Genomic DNA, 8,222 nt, shown 5'->3' with positions numbered 1-8,222 from the left:
TCGATTTTAACATTCTCCGCAACCTCAGCAATTTTTGTCAACAAACTCACAAATAATCAGGAGTCCCATATGTTCAGGTCTTTTTCTTTCTTCGCTCCTGTCCCTCTCTACTACCTGTCACCCTGCTTAAGATCTCTTAGCCAAATACTCTCTTAATCAGGCCCCTGACAGTACTCCCCTTCTGTCTTTCTCTGGACCCCCTGACTCCTTGTCTGTGCCCCCAGTAAGAGTTCCTCCACGTTGTGGGCACCCCTCACTATCACCTTCCTGTACTACCCCCTCAACTTCCAAAGGCTGAGGCTGAGGGTGCCTCCAACACCGTCCCCTCCCAGAGCCAGACCCTTGAGACTCCCTGGAGTTTCTCTCTCTCTCCCCCTCGCTCCCCTTCCCCGCTCCCTCCCTGCTCAGCCTCCTCTGAACCAACACCTGTAACCTCTGACAGACCCCTCCCAGACAGGGAAGTAGTGCAGAAATCCATGGACTGGCAGGCGGGAGGGGTCAGAAAGCTCCTGGAAATAACAACTTTAATCGCCTGCAGCAATTTTGATTTCAATATCCTCTGAAATCTCGACAATTTCTGCCAGTAAACTCACAAATAGTCTGAGATTCTGTATGCCCAGGCCGCCTTTTCTCTGTGCTCCCATCCCTTTCTCTGTGTTTCCTGCTCTCTTTCCCAAGAAAATTCCTCCTCTTCTGCTTCTGCACCCCCTTTGGTGTTTACCTTTCCAGACCTGCCTCAACACCTTGTCTCCCCTCCTACTCACCCCTCTCCCTATTCTGGCCACCCGGAGCCCCGCATCCTCCTCTCCTGATCTACCCACCTTGCTGGAGGACCCTGAGTTGGCACTCACCCTGCCAGTTAGCAAGCACACATGATCGCAGAACCCCCCTACTCCTTTGTCTGCTCCCGAAAGTGGTTAGGGCTGAGAGAGCAGTCCGTTCATGTTCCCTTCTCTCACTGATTTATCTCAGATTGAAAATCATTTAGGCTTCTTTTTAATGATCCCACCACCTATATTAAGGAGTTTCGATATTTAACTCAAGCTTATGCTTTGTCCCGGCATGATATTTTTGTCATCCTTTCCTCTACCCTAACCACAGATAGAGGGAACACATTTTTCTTGCTGCTCAGCAGCACCCCGACCAGGTTCATTTAACTGACCCTGATCTAAGCGGTTCCCAGACAAAACCTTGTTAGAGTTATCAAATTAACAATCAAGCAGGCAGGGACAGATGTGCCCACCATGATAAAATGCTTCAGTGTGTCCTGGATTGACTTCAGGCCATTTCCCATATAGAAGTCAATTTTAATAAACTTAAGAAGATCACTCAAAAGCCTGACAAAAGTCCACCCACCTTTTTAAGCCACTTAACTAATGCTTTAACTCAAAAGGCCCTCAAACCCCAGTCCGAGATTTAGCAAATATGCATTTAAGGTTTTTAACAGCCATGAGGAGCAGGCAGAGTCAGCCTGTGAAGCCTGGTTCCAGCAGAAGGTAAAATTTCAAACCCAAGCCTTAGTAGCAGCCCTGTGGCCAGCAATCCCCCATGGCCCCAAAGGGGCAGCATGGGGCAAGGGTGTATGGGAACAACGACCACCACCTGGCGCCTGCTTCAAGTGCAGAGAAGAAGGGCACTGGTCACAGGAGTGCCCCCAGCCTTGCCTGGCGTGTGGTCAAAGCGGACACTGGAAGTCCAACTGTCCTTGGAAAAGTGACAGGCCCTTTGTGTCTCTATGCAGAGGGACTGTCCTTCCAATTCCTGACCTGCCATTCGCTCTGTTGGGATTAGCTGAAGACTGAGGAGACCCTGACTGGACCTCCCATCACCCTCACAAAGCCTAGAGTATTGCTTAATGTTATCAGGTGAGTAAATTTCCTTCTTACACAGAAGCTATCTTTTCTGACCTTGCCTCATGTTCAGGGCTAAGGAGTCCTCCCTCAATCTTGGTCATGGATATTGATGGCAAGCCTACCTGCCCTATTCCTTCCTTATAATCCCTTCATGCCTGGTCCCTCTGTTGGGAAGAAACATTTAAAATAAGTTAGGAGCCTCCTTGCACCTTATTTTGGGTCTCACAGCACCTCTGCTCCTTCCCCTTCTTTCACCCGACCTGGACGAATTGGCCCTACAGACCTCATTGCTTCCTGATGTTAACCCATCATACAATGCCTCCTTTCTAACAACCTCATTATTCCTACCCACTCTCCCTGCAGCACTCCAATCTTACCTGTAAGACACCAAATGGTACGTATCACTTGGTCCAGGACCTGCGCCTCATTAGCAAAGCTGTTATCCCCATACACCCGGTAGTTCCCGACCCCTATTCTCTGTCGTCCCACATTCCCCCCTCCACTACACCTTTTTCACCATCCCCTTCACCCAGCTTGTCAGCATTTGCTTGCCTTTACCTGCAGCCCCTCCTAAAACAGTTCTAAAGCAAACATAGCCCAACTCCTCTCTCCCTCCAAGGCACCTTATTTCATTCCACAGTTATCTGTTCAGCCCTGTGCCTCACCCCCATCATTCAGGGTTTACTCTAGATAGACACCATGTCATAAAGGACCTCCAACCACTAACTTTGGCTAAGCAAATGAGTCAATGTATAAATTTTTCCACAGAAGGACCTTGTTTTCTATATGTAGTTTATCTAGATGTATATCTTGTTTACTGTATGTAGTTCCTCAGCTCATCCTGTATGTCAGTATGAATTAGCATGGTTACTCTCCACTCAAAGGTTGAGAAGAGCAGCATTCCTAATCCATCCCGGTCTCTCTAGCCTCCCTGCAGGAACAGCTCAAGAGTGCTATTATCATGATAATAATCAGGGCTAGTAAAGCAAAGCATTGCTGTATTCCTACCTGTCCTAGTAAACCTTAGTTTTACCTCCTCCCTGGCAGCGGCAGAATTTTCTAGTAGAGCCTTAGACCACAGCATGCTCCAAACACATGGAGTTGTTTAACAAACAACTTCAGCTAGTCATAGACTCCACCTCGCGGTCTCTCACTGCCTTACAGCAACAGCTTACATCCCTGGCATAGGTAACCCTTCAGAACCATCGTGCATTAGACCTGTTAATAGCTGACAAAGAAGGTACGTGCATGTTTCTAGGAGAAAAGTGCAGTCACTAAATCAATGAGTTCGGAGTTGTTAAGCAAAATGTAAAAACCATGGCCAAAGAAATCAAAAGTGACCGCTGGGGCAACACAGCAACCACCCCATGGTTATAAAACCCCGTTATGTCTTGGATCGTGCCCCTGGTAGGACTCCTGATAATAATTTACTTCCTGTTACTTTTAACCCCTTATCCTTTTAAGTTCCTTCAAGAATGAATGAAAGACATATCCAATCTAACTGCTAGCCAACTCTTGTTACATCCTTACAGCCCCCCTACCTGCCAATGCTGGTCCAGACCATTCCAGTCCATAGCCCTCCTCCCATCACCCCACATCAGCAGGAAATAGTCAGACCATGTAACCATGCCCATATATCACTAAAATGGATGGTATGTTTGGACTAAGCTGAAGCAGGTCAGAGCACTGCATGTGCTTCCCTGCACGTTCCCGAAGGTCAGCAGCAGACAGCATCAGATAAGGTAGCTAGTGAAGCCAGATGCTCTGGGTTCAAAGAAAGCCACAAGGAGTCAATAAGCAATTCTTGGAGTGTCCAGACCCCATATGCTAATTTCCATAATTACCATACATTCCTCACCACCCCTTTAAAAACCCTCACTCCCAGCTGCTGAGCACAACTTCCTTGGCCTGTTGGCTTAGGTCATGGAACTTTGTCCGGGAGCTCCCCCTAATAAAGCTGTTTCTGTTTCTGCTCTCCCTTGTCCTCTCAGTTGTGTCTGTCGGTCTCCCTGTACCTCAGTTTCACCTTTACAGTGCTGAGCACTGCAATCCCCTTTTCCAAAGGAATTATAATTGCAGTTATTTTATAATTAAAAAAATCAATTAACCTAATTTCTTTTTGTTTGTTTCTATATCACTTTAAAATGAGTTTTATTGGGTTATAGTTTCAAGAGACTAATAAAGGGCAGAGTGTGACACTTTGATGGGATAATTTCAATAAACAACAAATCTCAGCCCTAAGGACATCTGTTGATGTGCTCTTTTTTGTTTATGATATGAAAATATATATATATTGAATCAAAAACTGCATTTTATCACAACTTTCCCATGACAAACAGGTTTGTCTTGCACGTTACTCTATCCTATTCAATCTTCATAGCTTATGACATTTATTAAAATTCAAGAAATATGCACTTATTGTCATTTAAATGAGGAAAGTGTACATGCTGATTGCTGTTTATTAATAGGATAAGTGTATGGTCCCCCAATAAAATAATTAAAATAAATCTAAATACGAAGTAGGGAATTGTGTCAGAGCTTAAATCTTGATGACCTTGTTTTCAGAAAGCTAGGGATAACAATAGAAGCCCCAAAGCCATTTGCAGGGTCTGTGTGTGGATTAAGTCTCTGGTGAATCCCCTCTGACCAAAAGTGAGGGATGTGATTAGTCATATTATCAGACAGAGAGCATTGTAAAGTCAATTATGGCAGATGTAGTTAGGTTAAAATGCAGTATCTTATCATTTTATCTCCCTTTGACCCATTCTAAAGTTGTTTGCATTAAAGACAGGAAAAAAAGGGTGAAGAGAAAATGCATGTGCATTAAGCCTCTGGTGAATTGCCTCTGACCATAGACCAGGGATGTGAATAGCCTTGCTAGCATGCAGAGTGCATCAGAAAGTGGATATTTGCAGATATTCTTAGGTTAAAATTTGGTGCCTTATTATTTGATCTCCCTTTTGACCCATTTAAAATTTGTTCTAGTTTTTAATATTCTGTGCTTTCTTTTCAAATGAGGTTTTTCTCTGTTTGATTTGTTATTCTTGTTTGTTTGTTTTAAATGTTTATCTGTGTATGAAATCCAGGATAGGTAAATCTATAGAGACAATAACTGGATTAATAGTCCCATGAGGGTATGACAGGGAAGGGTGGGTTGGGGAAATGAAAAGCTAATGACAATGAGTACATGAAGGAAGAACATATTCTAAAATTGAATGTGGTGGTGATTGTGCAACTCTTCTTAAGATGATTGAATGATTGAATATGGTTTGCGAATTATATGCTAATAAAACTTTTAAATTAAAAAAAAATAGGATAAGCACAGTACTTTGTTTATAAAAGTTTATGATATTGAGGTGTCGAAGGGATCAGGTATCAGATATCAAAGAACAAAAGATCATATCATTGTGCATTCACCTTCCCAATATGATCGCTGAAGACAAATGGGTGCAAAAGCAAAAGTGGTGAAGAAAGCTGATGGTGCCCGGCTATCAAAAGATATAGTGTCTGGGGTCTTAAAGGCTTGAAGGTAAACAAGCAGCCATCTAGCTGAGAAGAAACAAAGCCTACATGGAAGAAGCACAGTAGTCTGTGTGACCATGACATGTTGAAGGGATCAGTTATCAGGCATCAAAGAACAAAAAATCAAATCATTGTGAACGAGGGGGAGTGCAGATTGGGGACCCAAGATTAAGGTGACCAGATGTCCTGCTTTTGGCGGGACAGTCCCGATTTTTGGCGTTTTAAAAAAGTCCTGATTTTTGGAAAGAATGCACGACAAGCTAGGGAATGGTCTATTTGGTCCATATAGACCAAATTTTTAATCAAGAATCCCACTTTAAATCTGGTCAGCTTACCTAAGACCCATCTGTAGGCAACTGGACATCCCCTTACAGAGTGGTCATTCAGGGTGCAGTGTAGCAGATGAAACATAAAACTTTTCTTTAGTTCCTAAATGCTTCCTCCCCCCAAATATCATGATCCTATTTTCACCTTACAAATCTGGCTAGACCAGAGGATATACACTGGTACAGATAGGAACTGGAAGCACAGGGAATCCAGGGCAGATAATCCCTTCAGCACTAGTGGTGAGAGTGGCGATACCGGGAGGGTAGAGAGAGGGTGGGTTAGAAAGGGGGAAGCGATTATAAGGATCTACATATGCCCTCCTCCCTGGGTGATGGACAACAGAAAGTGGGTGAAGGGAGTGGGTAAGATATGACAAAATACTCAAATCTACCAGGGGATCCACAGGAGAAAGATGAGTCTGTCTGCTCCCGTGAAAATGTAGTCTTAGAACCCTGGGGAGCAGTTCTGCAGTTCCTCTCTGGCCTATCGGGTTACCATGAGCCAGAACCAACTGTAGGGCAGTGACAGTGGGACTCAGACACCATCTTCCTACCACAGCCTCTGCCTTCACCTTTTCACTCAGATGCCCTGGTCAAGCCCCCAATGGCTGCACTGTTCCCTAATCCAGTGTTTGTCCTATTTTTTTAACCTGACCGCTCCCTCCTTCTAGAGAGGGAATATATTGTTTCGTCATGTATAAGGCTCAGAATCAACTCTCTGAGATTGATTTCAAGGGAAATCTTCTTTCCACTCACCCCTGACCAGCTTACCATCCTAGTGTATATAGTTTATGGAACTTTTCCCAACAAGCATGTGGGATGTGGGTTTTTGTTGGTTTGTGGGGTGGTGGTAATGATGGAAACAGCCAGTAGGAAAAGGCAGCTGGGTCAGTAGTAAGCTCTGTGAAAATGATATACAGCAACAAAGATACACAGCTGTCAATCCGGATACTATATGATGAGTACTGACTCATATACCCCACCCCACCCCGCCCCGACACACATACACACACCAACTTTACTAGCAGGCATCATCATCCATGATGAAGGCCGCCACAAATAAATTCCTTTAATTCCACAATGACGGGGAACACGTACTATGCATTCTTTTGGATGGCTTGGGCTTGGAGCAATAAAAGAAAAAAAATTTTTTTGAGGGGAAAAAATATGACAAAATAAAGATAATTTATGGATTGTTGAGGGTTCATGAGGGAGGTGGGGTTGGGGAGGGAGGGGAAAAATGAGGAGCTGATACCAAGGACTCAAGCAGAGAGCAAATGTTTTGAGAATGATGAGGACAATGAATGTACAAATGTGCTGGACACAATGGATGTATATATGGATTGTGATAAGAATTGTACAAGCCCCCAATAAGATGATTTTTAAAAATGTTTATGATATGACTACACATGAACAGAATCAGTAAAAATATTCAAATACATAAGCACAGCTCTGCTCCTGGTCTATAATATATTAAAACATTAAAAAAAATTTGTAGTAGCCCTTGAAAGAATGAAAAGGCAACATAGTTTGACTTTTTTTCAATTAGAAAGCAGAATTGGAGTCTGTTGAATCAGAATTGGTGTTGGATGACACAAAACAGTCACAAATGCAAGGACTCAAGCTTAAAGAAAGCAGTTTGCCAATTATTGAAATAAAACATGATAACAACTCCAAAATTGAAAATAACCTTCCTGCATGCTAGACAGTACAACAGTATAACAATTTAAAAGAAAAATATCACAGACTGGTAATTTCTAACAAAAAGTTAGGTTGTGCGTGTTGTGCAAACATGACTTTATCAAAGAGAAAGGGTGCATGTGGCAAAAGAATGGAAACATTCTCAGCTTGAGGTATCGGAAAAACAAAGCGGTATGACAAACTTCTTGGAGAAAAAAAGAACATTTTTTATCAAAAGCATCTAATATTTTTAAGGAAAACTTTAGACCATGTGAACAGGATTCAATAACAATAGATACAATGAATGAGCAGAAAATATATGATGAATGTCAGGTACTACTTGTAGAGTATTTAATACAGTTTACAGCTTGGCAAAAATATGTAAACCGAGATAAAAGTGCAAATTAAAAATGGATTTGGTATGGGAACAGGATTTCATTCTCATAAAACTGCTGTGAAAGTAGTTGATTTCATTGCAAATAAACTTTTAAAGAAATATTTAGTAACATTATTGAAAGCAATCTGAAAATATATCTGATTACTGATGAAGCATCAATTGTATCCTGCAAACCACTTATACATTTCTTAAACAGTGAGTATTCAGTACATCGCCAACAATTTCGTTGAACTAGTTAGTTGAATTGGAAAAACAAGATGCAGAGAAAAAATGTTCTTCATTTATGGAAAGTTTAAATAATGCTGGCCTTGCTAAGAATTACCTAGGAAAAAAGGATGAATAGGATTTTGAGCTGCTGGTGCCAGCATTATGCTTGGTAGAAAATTTGGAGTGAGCACTAGGCCTGCAAAAGTTTCCAAACAGCACAGGGAATCCAGGCGGATG

The sequence above is a fragment of the Echinops telfairi genome, unplaced genomic scaffold, assembly GCF_000313985.2.
Source record: "Echinops telfairi isolate 266 unplaced genomic scaffold, ASM31398v2 ScPeMD7_7467;HRSCAF=8505_1, whole genome shotgun sequence".
Lineage (NCBI taxonomy): Eukaryota > Metazoa > Chordata > Mammalia > Afrosoricida > Tenrecidae > Echinops > Echinops telfairi.
Note: the sequence above shows the minus strand (reverse complement) of the source record.